Source organism: Oncorhynchus masou, chromosome 10 (genome assembly GCF_036934945.1).
Source record: "Oncorhynchus masou masou isolate Uvic2021 chromosome 10, UVic_Omas_1.1, whole genome shotgun sequence".
In the NCBI taxonomy this organism is placed as follows: Eukaryota; Metazoa; Chordata; class Actinopteri; order Salmoniformes; family Salmonidae; genus Oncorhynchus; species Oncorhynchus masou.
Genome location: NC_088221.1, coordinates 21,840,467 through 21,857,293, shown reverse-complemented (window position 1 = coordinate 21,857,293; position 16,827 = coordinate 21,840,467). Strand labels below are relative to the sequence as shown.

The 16,827-nt window shown below is 41.7% G+C and overlaps 1 protein-coding gene across 1 annotated transcript in view; it reads right to left on the bottom strand.

Moving 5' to 3' along the window:
• LOC135547334 (beta-galactoside alpha-2,6-sialyltransferase 2-like) overlaps positions 1-16,516 on the bottom strand; it is a 59,858-nt gene extending 43,342 nt beyond the window's left edge. Inside the window, exon 1 of the mRNA XM_064976251.1 lies at positions 16,406-16,516. The gene's annotated coding sequence lies outside the window, so the exon portion shown is untranslated. The remainder of the gene's footprint in view (positions 1-16,405) is intronic.
• Between the last annotated feature and the right edge of the window lie 311 nt (positions 16,517-16,827).

Here is a 16,827-nt window from a genome sequence, read left to right as displayed (position 1 = left end):
AAGAGCTGTCAAAGGACATCAGAAACAAAATTGTAGACCTGCACCAGGCTGGGAAGACTGAATCTACAATAGGTAAGCAGCTTGGTTTGAAGAAATCAACTGTGGGAGCAATTATTAGGAAATGGAAGACATACAAGGCCACTGATAATCTCCCTCGATCTGGGGCTCCACGCAAGATCTCACCCCGTGTGGTCAAAATGATCACAATTCCAGAACCACACGGGGGGACCTAGTGAATGACCTGCAGAGAGCTGGGACCAAAGTAACAAAGCCTACCATCAGTAACACACTACGCCGCCAGGGACTCAAATCCTGCAGTGCCAGATGTGTCCCCCTGCTTAAGCCACTCAAAGCATTTCAAGGTCCTGGAGTGGCCTAGCCAGTCTCCAGATCTTAACCCCATAGAAAATCTTTGGAGGGAGTTGAAAGTCCATGTTGCCCAGCAACAGCCCCAAAACATCACTGCTCTAGAGGAGATCTGCATGGAGGAATGGGCCAAAATATCAGCAACAGTGTGTGAAAACCTTGTGAAGACTTACAGAAAACGTTTGACCTCTGTTATATACCCTTTGTTGGCAATGACAAAGTATTGAGATAAACTTTTGTTATTGACGAAATACTTATTTTCCACCATAATTTGCAAATAAATTCATTACAAAGCCTACAAATGTGATTTTCTGGATTTTTTTTCTCATTTTCTGTCATAGTTGAAGTGTACCTATGATGTAAATTACAGGCCTCTCATCTTTTTAAGTGGGAGAACTTGCACAATTGGTGGCTGACTAAATCATTTTTTGTCCCACTGTATTTCCATGACTGATCAAAGCTCGTTTTCTCATGGCTCTCTCTTGTCCCTCCGCAGCAGACATATGGTGAGCAATATGTTTGGAACATCGAATCGCAACACATATAGAATCATGAGAATCGCAATACATATCGTATGGGGAACTAATATCGTGATAATATTGTATTGGGGTTAGTCCCTGGCAATTCCCAACCCTAACAAATACAGGGGCTGGATACAGCACAGCCACTATTAGAAGAAGAGGACAGAGTCAACTCACAGGGACACTTCCCCCTGACAACTATATGCCATTCTCATTTTCCTCATGAGGGCCATTTGGGAGTAATGACCACAGGAAGGAAGACCTTCCCTTGACACTGAGGGACCAGTATCTATCAGGTGACCTCAAACAGGGAGGTGGAGGCAATACTCAATCTAAACCAATAACAGAGGGGAAAAAAGGTGTAGTCGGTGAGAAATGCATATTTTTTGACATTTAAAATAATTGTGTTTCAAATAGAATGTTTTTTGCTGATTAAGTTGAATTAATCAAATTCTGCAGCCTTTTAGGGTAAGACTTCTAAGAATGTCTTGTCCTGGAAGGGCAGAAACCCAGCAAACTGTTTTGATGACTATGGCCCTCAATGAGTGACCACTAATCACAAGACAAAGTTAATTAGATAAGGGGTTTAGGCTGGGGCAACCTCTGATAGTCCAAAATGTGAAGTATACACACACACACACACACACACGTTCCAGCAAGAGGTTAACAGGATTTGAGTTGATTACATCACAGTAGGAATGTGACAAATGGACAATTGTCCTTAACATTTAAACAGCCATTAATAAAATACAATTAAAATAATAAAAAATAATGTAAAAAATAAATAAATAATAATATTTTCCGTTAAAAAGAGATTACAATTCCAGTCAATTCACAATGCAGAATAGGGCCAGACAGTGAAGTTCTCTACCGCCACCCTTTACACACATAAAGCAGTACAGTAACATGTCGATAATTGATAACAAAAAAAGTGACCCATCAGAAGTGTCTACCTTTTTCGGCAGTAGAATTCTGCTACGGCATATAATGATATATTGTTTCCCTGACAACAATAAATGTGTTGTTTATGCTGTTTTTTTATGGTAAGGTAGCTAGATGTGCTTTCTTTCCACTAAATCTCTTGGTAAGTCACTATATTGAACTAACTTTAAAAGTTAGTTAAGAGTAGACTGCGCGCAGGCAGCAGGAAGGCTAGGATCTCATGGCGCTACAGAGGGTTGTACGGACAGCCCATCACTGGGGCCGAGCTCCCTGCCATCCAGGACCTGTATATCAGGCGGTGTAAAAAGAATGCCTGGAAAATCGGGAAAGACCCCAACCACCCAAGCCAAAGACTATTTTCTCTGTTGCAGCACAGCAAGAGGTACCGGTGCATCAAGTCTGACACCAACAGGATCTTGGAACAGCTTCTATCCCCAAGCAATATGACTGATGATGAATAACTAACAAAATAGCTACATGGACAGAGTTTACTTGTATCTTTACTGACCTTTTATTTCAATAGTTGCTCTGTCACTCCAACAAACACTCACTCCATCATAATATGGACATACATTTTTACTGACTCTACACACCTGCAAGCTGCTGCTACACTGTTTATCTTTTATCCTGTAGCCTAGTCACCTTACACCTATACATATCTACCTCCATCACTAGTATCTCTGCACATGTAAATATGGTATTGGAACTGACATTTCAAATATTTCCTGTATATAGTATGCTTACTTTGTGTATTTCATATCTTATTCCTTGTGGGTTTGTTATATTAATACATTGTTATTGATTATTGCATTGTGGGGGTTTTGAGTTTGCAAGAAAGGCATTTCTCTGTATTTGCCATTGCCGAGGCGCTTTCAAGGGGCCACATACCAACATATCTGAAAAGGGTCATAAATACAGGCTATAGTGGTAGCCTACTGTAATTTCATATTATGAGACAAAAACACCCCCACCCACTCAGCAACTAAGAGTAGCCTACCTGTGCTCGCAAGACTGGCCCGAAGATACCTCTTCATCCCAGCGACATCGTGCCATTAATAGCCTATAGCCTAAACTAAAATAGTCTACACACAACAGACCGAAGACTGAACACACACACTCCTCATTAGCAAAGAGAAAGCGCATGCAGGCAAGCGCGAGGGCGAGAGAGCAGGGGCAGGCAGAACCGTGCACATGCGTCTTAATTATCTTGCATGCCTCGCAAATTTCCCGACGGAGCCTAAAGTTTGCCTCTCCTCTCTGGTTTTATTTCAATTACACAACTTTACAGCCATATAGTCTTGTTAGGCTATAAACACTGAAAATATGGCTTTGTGATAACTGCACTGCAATTTTAAATTTTAAAACAGTTTTTCTGTTAGGGATTTTTCTTAAGGTTAAGGATCCCAACTTCACTTAAACGTTCACACCCCTACACCACAGGCTTTCAAATGTGTTAGGTAGGGCTGGGACTATACCAGTATCACCAAACTTCTTAGTATTGTGGCAAGGAAACAAAACCAAGTGGATTTAACTTCTTTAGGAAAACATGTCATCCAGAGTCACATTTATTTTCAAATTATAGAACACAATATTTAACAAACAGCAAGTATTTTATGATATACCGGTATTGATGCAGGGACCGGTTTGGGTTTTTACTTTACCTTCTATAATGGCATTTGAATGTTTGGTTTGTTAAATGTGATACGCCATGTGTAATGTCTGTCAGCTAGTTTGCCTTTCTTAGCAAGTTGCCCTAAATCTTGTGAGATGCTAATTGTTAGCTGCTAATGCTAATAGCTAGCTAGATAGTAAATGTACTGAGTAAGAGCAAACGTAGCTCGCTAATGCAGCCTGATAATACCAGTGATGGTGTAGAACTAAAACAGCATGTTACATTTACATTTGATACATAAGTATATTTGTATATTTAGATCCAAATACTTTCAGAGACTTTTACTCAAGTAGTATTTTACTGGGTGACATTCACTTTTACTTGAGTAATTTTCTATTAACATATCTTTACTTTTACTCAAGTATGACAATTGGGTACTTTTTCTAGCACTGCAATTGAGTGCAGGAAATGCAGAAATGATAAAAGTGATTAAATTTGATTTGGTTGAAGTTCAACCGAACATTCTAAAACAAATTCGAATGGAGAAAGACTAATTGAAATCACTTAGAATGTACGTGTTGCCACAGGAGAGGAGAGGGGGGGCTGGGCCGGTTTTGTGAAACCTCACGCCAAATGTAAATTCTTATGCAGTAGAGAACCCTCTCCTGCTCTTCAGTACCAACCAAAGGAATGCCTTTGTCCTCCAGGAAACGTGTGCCTCAAACTATAACATCCAAACAAAAGTTAATTGGAACAATATTAAGAATGGTCCGTGGGGATCTAAAGAATAACCATGTTATATCACTTTTCATTTTGTGATGTTATTAAAAACCAAATACTGTAACTTAGGAAGGAAACCCCTTCGGCTGTTTAAGTTTCCATCCAATCAAATAAAAAATGTTATTGGTCACATACACGTGTTTAACAGATGTTATTGCGGGTGTACTGAAATGCTTGTGCTTCTAGCTCCGACAGTGCAGTAACATCGAACAAGTGATATCTAACAGTTTCACAACATATACCTAAAATACATGTAATCTAAGTAAGGAATGGATTAAGAATACCTATACATATGTCACAGAGGCATTCGACTTAGATACAGTGGCATAGTATGGAGTACAGTATATACACATGAGATGGGTGATGCAAAATTTACAAACAATTAAAGTGCCTAAGACATTGTAGAATAGTATAGAGTACAGTTCACACATATGAGATGAGTAATTCAAGATACAGAGACATTAAAAGTGGCTAGTGTTTAATTTCCTGAAAACTGGCCAGAGAGTCCTAATCTATGTCTATAGGCAGCAGCCTCTAATGTGCTGGAGATGGCTGTTTAACTGTCAGTGGTGTAGTATAGAATACAATATATACATATGAAATGAGTGATGCAATATGTAAACAATTTAAAAGTGACTAAGATACTGTAGAATAGTGTGGAGTGGAGTTGATACATATGAGAGGAGTAATGCTAGACACTGAACATTGTTAAAGTAGCTAGTGATCCATTTCTAAAAGTGGCCAGTGATTCCTAATCTATGTCTATAGGCAGACACCTCTGATGTGCTATTAAATGCTGTTTAGCAGTCTGATGGCCTTGAGATAGAAGCTGTTTTTCAGTCTCTCTGTCCCAGCTTTGATGCATCTGTACTGACCTCGCCTTCTGGATGATTGCGGGGGGAACAGGCAGTGGCTCGGGTGGTTGTTGTCCTTGATGATATTTTTGGCCTTCCTATGGCATCGGGTGCTGTAGGTATCCAGGAGGGCGGGAACTTTGCCCCCGGTAATGCGTTGGGCAGTCCGCAAAACCCTCTGGAGAGCCCTGCGGTTGTGGGCAGTGCAGTTGCCATACCAGATGGTGATACAGCCTGACAGGATGCTCTCGATTGAGCATCTGTAAAGGTTTGTGAGGGTTTTAGGTAATAAGCCAAATTTCTTCAGCCTCCTGAGGTTGAAGAGGGACTATTGCGCCTTCTTCACCACACTGTCTGTGTGGGTGGACCATTTCAGTTTGTCAGTCATGTGTACTCCGAGGAACTTGAAGTTTTCCACCTTCTCCACTGCGGTCCCATCGATGTGGATAGGGGGTGCTTCCTCTGCTGTTTCCTGAAGTCCACGTTGATCTCCATAGTTTTGTTGACGTTGAATGAGAGGTTATTTTCCTGGCACCACACTCCCAGAACCCTCACCTCCTTCCTGTAGGCTGTCACATCATTATTGGTAATCAAGCCTACTACTGTTGTGTCTGCAAACTTGATTTAGTTTGAGGCGTGCTTGGCCACGCAGTCATGAGCGAACAGTGAGTACAGTAGGGGGCTGAGCATGCACCCTTGTAGGGCCCCAGTGTTAAGGATCAGCAAAGTGGGGGTGTTGTTTCCTACCGTCACCACCTGGGGGCGACCCATCAGAAAGTCCAGGACAGAGTTGCACAGGGCGGCGTTCAGACCCAGGGCCTCGAGCTTGAAGCTATGGTGTTAAATGCTGAGCTATAGTCAATGAACAGCATTCTTACATAGGTATGCCTCTTGCCCAGATGGGAGAGGGCAGAGTATCAGTGGAGGTGATATGATCCTTGACAAGTCTCAAAGCAATTCATGATGATAGAGGTGAGTGCTTTGGGGCGATAGTAATTTGTTCAATTACCTTTACTTTTAGGTACAGGGACAATGGTGGACATCTTAAAGCATGTGAGGACAACAGACTGGGAGAGGGAGAGAATATGTCGGTGAACACACGCCAGCTGGTCTGCGCATGCTCTGAGGACGCGGCTAGGGATACCATCTGGGCCAGCAGCGTTGCGAGGGTTAACACGCTTAAATGTCTTACATCGGACATGAAGGAGAACCCAATATGATGTTAATAGAATATAAAGAACAATTAAACTATTTTTTGTTATGATAGGAATGTGATTTTAGTTAACGAGATCATAGTTTTCATGTCCCTTGCACATTAACTAAACCACACACCGAATGAGGTCAGAATCGCCTTTTTCGACCAGAGTGCTTAAAAGTAATGGAATAAATAGTTTTCTTGGGGGGGTGGGGGGGGGGAAAATCGATTGGTTTCAACAGAGAGACGAACAAAGACATCTAACTTACACATAAATACATTGCATTTCTTACCCAAACGGGCAGCAGTTTGTGAGCAAGGTGTAGGATTAATTTGAGAATGGTCCTAGAATGTATCCACGATAAAATGTCCCTTTATCTCTTACCATTGTGTATCTAGCCATCATTTCTAGTCAGTTCACTAGGGACATTTGTCTCATGTAATTGTGTATTCTGTATTATTATTTAGTTAGTTATTAAATAAATAATTAAATCAGTTTGTGTAGAACTGAATAATAAAAAAAGGCTGGGGTTCTTACGGATCCAAAAAGTCTGACGTTCAAAATTAGACTTATGAGGTAATGATTAATAAGGGACTTATCGATGTATAACATCTCCCGAATTAAACTCGATAACTCGTTAAACAACTTCTGTGGTGCCCCCAACAACGAGTTCATCGTTACACACAATATATATATATATATATATATAAATAAATAAATTGGGTAACAATTAAAACAGTTTGTTGAGTCGATAAATAACAGTCATCCCATTAAATCAAAGTCACGACACAGGGGATAAGAGAGGGGAGGATAATGATAGGTACTGTATTGTGCTGTGCTGAATATCATAGTATGTCTTTCTGTAGTTATACCAGGGAGGAAAGGGGGTGGATTGTGAGTAGCGGAGGTTCCTCAGAAGAGGAGGACCATCCTCATTGAATTTCATTTTTATTTATTTTTTAAACAAAAGTAATTATGACAACTTCCGGAGAACATCCAAGCTATCAGAGCTCTTGCAGCATGTACTGACACGATCAAATCAAAAAGATCAGAGAATGAATCTAAACTAAAAAAAAAGCACCCTTTTCAGGATCCTGTCTTTCAAAGATAATTCATAAAAATCCAAATAACTTCACAGATCTTAATTGTAAAGGGTTTAAACACGGTTTCCCATGCCTGTTCAACCATTAACAATTAATGAACATGCACCAGTCATTAAGACACTAACAGCTTACAGGAAGGCAATAAAGGTCAGTTATGAAAACTTAGGACACTAAAGAGGCCTTCCTACTGACTCTGAAAAACACCCAAAGAAAGATGCCCAGGGTCCCTGCTCACCTGGGTGCCATAGGCATGCTGCAAGGAGTTATGAGGACTGCAGATGTGGCCAGGGCAATAAATTGCAATGTCCGTACTGTGAGACTTCTAACACAGCGCTACAGGGCGGACGGACAGCTGATCGTCCTCGCAGTGGCAGACCACGTGTAACAACACCTGCACAGGATTGGTACATCCGAACATCACACCTGAGGACAGGTACAAGATGGCAACAACAACTACCTGAGTTACACCAGGAACGCATAATCCCTCCATCAGTGCTGAGACTGTCGGCAATAGGTTGAGAGAGGCTGGACTGAGGGCTTGTAGACCTGTTGTAAGTCAGACATCAACGGCAACAACGTTGCCTATGGGCACAGACCCACCGTCGCTGGACCAGACAGGACTGGGAAAAAGGGCCCTTCACTGACGAGTTGCGATTTTGTCTCACCGGGGTGATGGTCAGATTAACGTTTATCATTGAAGGAATGAGCGTTACATCGAGGGCTGCACTCTGGAGCAGGATCCATTTGGAGGTGGAGGGTCCGTCATGGTCTGGGGCGGTATGTCACAGCATCATCGGACTGAGCTTGTTATCATTGCCTGCAATCTCAATGCTGTGCATTACAGGAAAGACATCCTCCTCCCTCATGTGGTACCCTTCCTGCAGGCTCATCCTGACCTGACCCTCCAGCATGACAATGCCACCAGCCATACTGCTCATTCGGTGCGCAATACAGGAATGTCAGTGTTCTGCCATGGCCAGCGAAGAGCCCGGATCTCAATCCCATTGAGCACGTCTGGGACCTGTTGAATCGGAGGGTACGGGCTAGGGCCATTCCCCCCAGGTATGTCTGGGAACTTGCAGGTGCCTTGGTGGAAGAGTGGGGTAACATCTCACAGCAAGAACTGGCAAATCTGGTGCAGTCCATGAGGAGGAGATGCACTGCAGTGCTTAGTTTCTGGTGTGGATACCAGCTGCATTGACTGTTACTTTTGATTTTGACCCCCCTTTGTTCAGGGACACAATATTAAATTTCTGTTAGTCACATGTCTATGGAACTTTTTCAGTTTGTGTCTCAGTTGTTGGATCTTGTTATGTTTATACAAATATTTACACGTTTACGTTTGCTGAAAATAAACACAGTTGACAGTGAGGGAGTTTCTTTTTTTGCTGAGTTTAGTACTGAAAGCATAAGCTCCAGCTAGCTAGCACTGCAGTGCATAAAATGAAAGACAATAGTTGACCTTTTGAACAAATTAATTTCTTCCAAAATGAAGAAGAAGCAAGAGATTGGGTGAGCAATACACACACACATATATTTTACATTCAACCAGAGAGGGATGCTATGTTAGCTAGCTGGCTATCCAACACAAACTCATACAAGTCAAGGTAAGCTTTTGGTTTTATTAATTTATTGCCACCGGGGCCCAGCTGTGTAACTGCTAAACCGCTTTCTGACTGTGCACTGTACTGGATGATTGTAGCTAGCGGGTTTACTAACGCATTAGTTCTAGTAGCTATGATTACTATGACAACAATGGAGGATGTGTGTAGTAGTTATAGCCGTTATAGGTTTGGCTTGGAAAGGTTTTTTCGCCTGGTTACAGACAGCTGATGTGTTGTGCACTGAAGTCCACATGCGAGGCAAAAGGTGAGAGGATGAGACCATGTAGATAGTTGCGGGAAGGAATTATATATATATATATATATACACAACGAGCAAAGTGATCATGCTGTTTGTAGGTGGCTGCTATGAAAGTGAACTGTTTGTGTGTGATCAGGGGTGTTTCATTCTGCCGATTCTGTGGAAAAACTTTTCTTAAAAACGAAACGGGGATAAAAACAATACCCAAATTTGTCCAATAGAAATTCACATTTGCAACTGTTGGACTAAGAATTACTAGATGCAGGCAAGAGTGTGCAGCGTAATTGAAAGTGTCACTGTTCTTGGTGTGTGCGGGCTTTCCACATCCCTAAAGGGAGCGTGGCCTGTTCACTAGGGATGGGGATTTGAAATTATTTCCCTATTCGAAAAGTATCATGAATTGTTGTCAGATATCTGGATATGAGAAATGTGTTTGTTTTTTAACTGAGCACTGCTGTGTGAGGGAAAGAGGCTGGCGCTCTATTGCTGCAGCTGAGGGAGGAAGAGCGAGATGCAGCCAAGGCAACTCAGCTACAGCCAAGACAGGCCAACTTGTAGCAGCCACAATGTTATTTAGCATCCCATATTATTATTATTATTATTATTATTATTGTGCCTGTTTCGAGTAGCTTAGAAAAGTCAAGGTTCCCTAACTGGCGGCCTGTGGGACGAATTTGGTGGGTGATTTTATTTGGCCCTTCAAGTTATCTATTTGTTTTTTATGTTTTATTGTTGGATATAAAAGACTAAAAACACCAGCAAATCATCTCCAAGTGATTTTAAATGTTGAAAATCTGTTCCAAAGTATTTCCACACGTAATAAAGAGATATTTAGCCCCGAGTGATGCTTGAGTCGTCACTACAGACCCGGGTTTGATCCCAGGCTGTGTCACAGCCCGCCGTAATACCCATGAGGCGGCGCACAATTGGCCCAGCATCGTCCGCGTTAGGGGAGGGTTTGGCCAGCCGGGATTTCCTTGTCCCGTGGCGAACTAGCGACTCCTTGTTGAGGGCCGGGCGCTTGCAAGCTGACGTCGGTCGTCAGCTGGACGGTATATCCTCCGACGCATTGGTGTGGCTGGCTTCAGGGTTAAGCGAGGAGTGTGTGAAGAAGCAGTGCAGGTTGGCAGGATCGTGTTTCAGTGGAAGCATGGCTCTCGACCGTCGCCTCTCCCGAGTCCGTTGGGGAGTTGCAGCGATGGGAGAATAACTACAAATTGGATATCAAGACAAAAGTTGAATCTAGGCTGAATCTAGTTGATGATCCCTGTTGTATGTAATTTAATTCACAAAAAAGCCTTTTTAGTATTAAAATAGGCCTATAATTTTGTATAGGCCTAATGCCGTTCTGATATTTTAATAACTCTGCACATCCCTTCCGTTCACCCCCATAAATAGCCAGCTGCAGAGAGAAGAGGTGCACGCTGGCATGGTGCCATAATGAGCAAGAAATATGTGCTGAAACACTAATGCAGATGTTCTGTTGTGGAGATCACAGCCATCAGGGGAGCTGTGTGTGTGTGTGTGTGTGTGTGTGTGTAGCATCCATCAGCATCACGTTTGAAATGTAGATTTGTGCGAGACTGTAGGAAGGAAGAGTGGTCCTCTACCTCACCTCTCCCAGATTACAGAGAGAGAAGAGAGGGGGAGAGAAGAGAGGGAGGGGAGAGAGAGACAGTGAGCAAGACAGAAGGTAAATCTTTTTGAATTCACTCACTTTGACCATCCACCACCCCCCTCTTCAGAGTACAAAAATAAACTTTGTTTTGTTGTTAAATGTACATTGTATACACATTACAATATTTTTTACAGTAGTTACAAGAGTAAAGTAATTTGATATAAATTGTGTTCTCAGTCATAACTATTATAGAACATGATCTTTTAAACCCACCCCTCAGCTACTCTCAGTCCATCCCACCTAGACGTGGCCAGAAAGTGACTTTTTGCACCTGAATGCCAAAAAGAGATAAGTGCTAAAAGTTTACCCATTTTGCATATCACACCATACCATAAAACATCCATGTCTTCATCACAGGAAAAGATAAGCAGTTGAGTTTGATATAATTTAAAAGCTTACAAACGGGGGTCAAACTATTTGGTGATTTTTTGGAGAGAAAAAAATGTTTTTTTTAAATCAAATGATAATTAACGTTTAAGGTTAAAAATTGTGTGTATACACGTGTATACTCTGATATTCTTTGAAATTCACAGGTTGCAGCTTAGATAATACTTCACATCATCTGAGGTTCAAGAGCATGTCTCAACTGATGGCGGGCACAACAACAAAAAACTCAGATTATGTCAAATAGGGTCATAGCTATTTGCAAATAGCTCAATGACCATTTCATTTAAAAAAAACGTTTATTTCAAGAAATCACCAAATAGTTTGACCCTGTTTGTAAGCTTTTAAATTATATAAATCCCAACCATTCATCTTTGGATGTTTCATGGTATGGTGGGGGGGCCTTTATCTATTGAATGTTTTGGCATTCAGGTCCAAAAAGTTACTTTCTGAGCACAATGATAATGGGCAAATATGTACGGAAGGTTTTGTTCAAATCAAAAAGCGGTGCTCTCAAAGTGTGACTGAATTCAAATGGATTTACAGAGGAGGAAAGCTTGAGAAATGGTCTACTGACACGCTCTACTCCATGTACCAGATGAATGTAGATGCACGTAAATATATACTGTAAATGACTGATCCCACAGCGCCATCTCACTCACACAATCACTCACTCTCTCTGGGGGTACTGCATAACTGTGGAGCCCACATTATAAAATACCCCCAAGAGTTGGGATGAAAAAAATACACTCACACACAACCCACCAACGCACACCCCTGTTACAACTCAACAATACAAAACACACATCCCTGCTATAACTCAAACCACAAATACACACACCACTGTTACAATTACAGAAACCCACATACCACTGTTATAATTCAACAAACACACACCCATTCAAATTCATCAGCAATACACAAATTAACATACATCACACACCCCTGTAGAGCGGGCGGAGATCGGAGTGCCTTGTGAGAATTCTTTGGCGAGTGGGTAGCCTCTGCCATCTGTTCTATTGGCCAACGTGCAGTCACTGGAGAATAAACTGGATGAGCTACGTTTGAGACTATCCTACCAACGGGACATTAAAAATCTAATGTTTTATGTTTCACAGGGTCGTGGCTGAACAACGACACAGATAATATACAGTTGGCTGTGTTTTCCGTGCATCGACAGGACAGCTGCATTCGGTAAGACGAGGGGTGGTGGTGTGTCTATTTGTCAATAACAGCTGGTGCGCAATGTAAAAAATTAAGGACGTCTCGAGGTATTGCTCGCCTGAGGTAGAGTACCTCATGATAAGCTGTAGACCACACCATCTATAATTTTTCATAGCCGTATATTTACCACCACAAACCGTTGCTGGCACTAAGATCGCACTCAACGAGCTGTATAAGGCCATAAGCAAATGCTCATCCAGAAGTAGTGCACTTTAAAGCAAGCAAACTTAAATCAGTTTTACCACATTTCTACCAGCATGGCACATGTGCAACCAGAGGGGGAAAAAATACATAAATAAAACTCTAAAGCACCTTTACTCCACACAGAGACTCATACAAAGCTCTCCCCCGCCATCCATTTGGCAAATATCACAACCAGAAGCCATGGATTACAGGCAACATCCGCACTGAGCTAAAGGCTAGAGCTGCCGCTTTCAAGGAGCGGGACACTAATCTGGACGCTTATAAGAAATCCCTCTATGCCCTCAAATGAACCATCAAACAGGCAAAGCGTAAATACGGGAATAAGATTCAATCCTATTACACCGGCTCTGACACTCGTCGGATGTGTCAGTGCTTGCAAACTATCACAGACTACAAAGGGAAACCTAGCCATGAGCTGCACAGTGATGCAAGACTACCAGATGGGATAGATGTATTTTTTGCTCATGTCGAGATAAGCAACACTGAAGCATGCATGAGAGCACCAGCTGTTCCCGAATGACTGTGTTAACGCTCTACGTAGCCGATGTGAGCAATACATTTAAACAGGTCAACATTCACAAGGCAACGGGGCCAGACGGATTACCAGGATGTGAACTCCAAGCATGCACGGACAAACTAGAAAGTGTCTTCACTGACATTTTCAACCTCAACCTCTCCCTGCCTGAGTCTGTTTCAAGTAGACCGCCATAGTCCCTGTGCCCAAGAAAGCGAAGGTAACCTGCCTAAATGACTACCGCCCCATTGCACTCACGTCGGTAGACATGAAGTGCTTTGAAAGGCTGGTCATGTCTCACATCAACATCATAATCCCGGTACCCCTGCACACTGACTCGGTACTGGTACCCCCTGTATATAGCCTCATTATTCATATTTTATTGTGTTACTTTTCTTTTATACCTTGGTTAAGAAAATATTTACTAAATAAATTAACAATGGAGTTAAGGGCTTGTAAGTAAGCATTTCACGGTAAGGTCTACTGTGATATTCAGCGCATGTGATAAATTCAATTTGATTTGTTCAACCATAAACTGTCCAGCTGCACAATAACTAGGGCTGGGGATTTCCAGGGACCTTATGATGCGATATTATCATGATACTTAAATCTAATCAACATTTATTGGTAGCGTATACAGTTTAGCAGATGTTATAACAAGGTGCAACAAAATGCTTATTTTACAAGCTCCTAACAATGCAGTAAAATGTCAGACAAGTATATAAATAATTATACCCATATATCTTGAAATGTCGTAATGAATCCAATTCAGCCAAATAGCACTGTAACATTAATCCACATGCAATCTATAGGTATATACACCGGATGAATTTACACTAGATGTACTAAGAATGATATGTACAGCAGTAGATATAGTAGAATGAGCCATGTCAAGAATCCAGTATATAAATTAATTAATATGGTGTGTACAAACAGTGTAACTAAAATACAATGCACAATAGTAGTATAAATAATAGAATAAGCTTTGTCGAGAATACAGCATTTAAATACACAGTACAAAACCCCATAACAAAATGGGTAGAATTGCAGGAATTTAGCTTCCGGACCAAAGTCCAGAGTACACATATATATGTACGTGAATGGTGTGTATAGACAGTATAGAAATAAAAAAGGTGTGTACATCAGTATTTATATAGGATGAGCCACGGCTAGAATACAGTATATGCATATATAAAGTAGGTAAAACAGTATGTAAACATTAATAAAGTTGGCTTTTTAGGTGCTGATATGATTTGTATAGAGATGATGAATGTATCACCATGCCATATGTATTGCGATCGGATAATGCGATTTATTTGTGATTCAATGTTACAAACATACAGCACATCGTTATGTCAGCTGCAGAGCGACAAGAGAGCAATGAGAAAATAAGTATCGATATATCGTCAACAATGATATTGTGATACTCAACTGTAGCGATTTTTTGCCCCATCACTACAAAGAACACACTACCGCCACCAGGTAGCAGAGTGTCCTCAATCAGTTGTTAAAGCCCTCTTTGGTTCACCTTCCCCGTGCTGCAAAGGGACATGATTTCATAAGTCTGTGAGAATGTGACACTTTGTTTTGGTTTGGGTTTTTTATACCACTTACTGTGATTGTATCCTTCAAACATCACATTTGAAATGTAGTTTGTTCAAGGACTGTATGTTGATACAAATGTAAATTGGTGTACGCTGCGGAATATTTTATACAAAAGATGCATTTTGCTCTTTCCTCCCTCCCTTTCCCTCAGATGAGTCTTGGTTTTTATTTGTTAGGAAATTGAGTAAAACGACCTCTGTTCTGAGGCAAACCTAGACCCCACCCATCTGTAGATCCCAGACAAAGCAACAAGGAATCTGACCAGTTCAAAGACTACACACTCACTCCCAATCTATCGGGCTAATTGCCAAGATTCTTCATCCTTGGTACTTGTGTTCTTTCCGTTTCTTATAATTTCTCTCAAATGGCATAATTACCGGCATTTCCGTTCAATTTGTCTAATGCAAAGGCTATTGAGATCATAACACTGTTGGGTGGGATTCAAACCGCTGCTTAAGTCAATAATGATGCGATCTAAATGGTCTTAAATCAGACATCTCCTGGCACAGACAGCGTGGTTCACAGGGTGGGCATGAGCATCCACCAACAGCCTGCCAAAGGACTGGCATGGCCGCTGTGTTTAATGTAATTGACCGAGTCACCCGTGGAGGAGATGTATTTGTTAACCAGGGCCAAATAAATTATCTTATGGTTTGTGATACTAGTACTACTGCCAGTTAAGAATAAGAGGTGTGCAGGCGGAAGTATGTGAAGAAAGGGTTCTAAACTTTTCTATGGCAGGTTTGTTTGAATTGCAGCCTGACCCTGCCTCTACACCTCCGTCTGTTCTATCTTATCTCCCTCTTCCTTTTAACTGTTCGTAATTGAATGGAGGCCAGGCCGCCTGAAATCTCACATGGACACAAGGTCCTCCGCAATCAAACGTTCTTCGTATGCCACAGACAGGGTTTCACAACACAAACATAACTGTTGTTCGTTTGTGAAACTTGTGGTCTAATAGTTTAAACAGCAGATGATTGTCTCGTTTCACGAGTTTCTCATTTCACGAGCTACTGCGTAAAACTCAAAAGGAATGCGTAGAACACAGGAAGGCATAATGCAGTTGGACTGATGTGAACAAGCAAATATCTCCATTAATGATTCCCTACAAAGTAGGCTTTCGCTTACATGTGTGGCTTGGCTACAATGTTGCCGCACGAGGTACAGCTAGGTTGTTTTATGATACCAACTATGTTGTAAGCTTCTAAATGTATCAAGGAGTAGGTAGCGATGATGATAGGATAAAATAGTATAAGGGTGCATGCAGTAGGCTAGGCTATGGCTTTCATCATTCTGACTGCAAAGATTAAACCACTCACGCAAACCGTTCAGGCTACTCATTTACTATGGAATATTCTTCCCTAATTGTTTTACTGATACATTCATTCCAAAAATATATAAAATCACTGTCTGAATCTCATTGTAGCCACATCTCCTCCTGCCCAGTGACTGCTCGTTGTTACACTCATTGTATGTAACCGCGGGCTATTCGCACAAAGTGCTTTGAAGCGTGAAGAGCAATTGCCTGCAAATCCAGCAGGGCGCTAACAAAGCCTTACCTAGGAAATGTGCCCGTCTTCATTGTTTTCGGGAAAGGTACTGTCCGTTTTCTCCTCCCGTTTACCGAGCTGCACGCCGCTGTTTCAAATCATCAAATCATGAATACTGCACATTTGTTGCCTGGCTACCCAGACTCCACGCTCCGGCCAAACGCCACGCCCACGGACGAGGAAAAAAACTATTTAGCGAACACAGAGCAGCAGAATAGTTCAGTTTGAGTCGTCAGGCTAGCACATTCGGTCTGTCATATTGGCCTTTTATCAATTAGATTTGCCCGCCTCCTGCGTCCTCTCTCGCCTGCTTTTGCAAAAGGTCAAAGTTAATCGAGGAGAGTCGGCAAGGAGCGTGAACTTGGATGAAAATGGCTTGCTTGAAATGAGACGGTCCTGCTCCACTCAAGCGTCATTAGGCAAATTAGGTT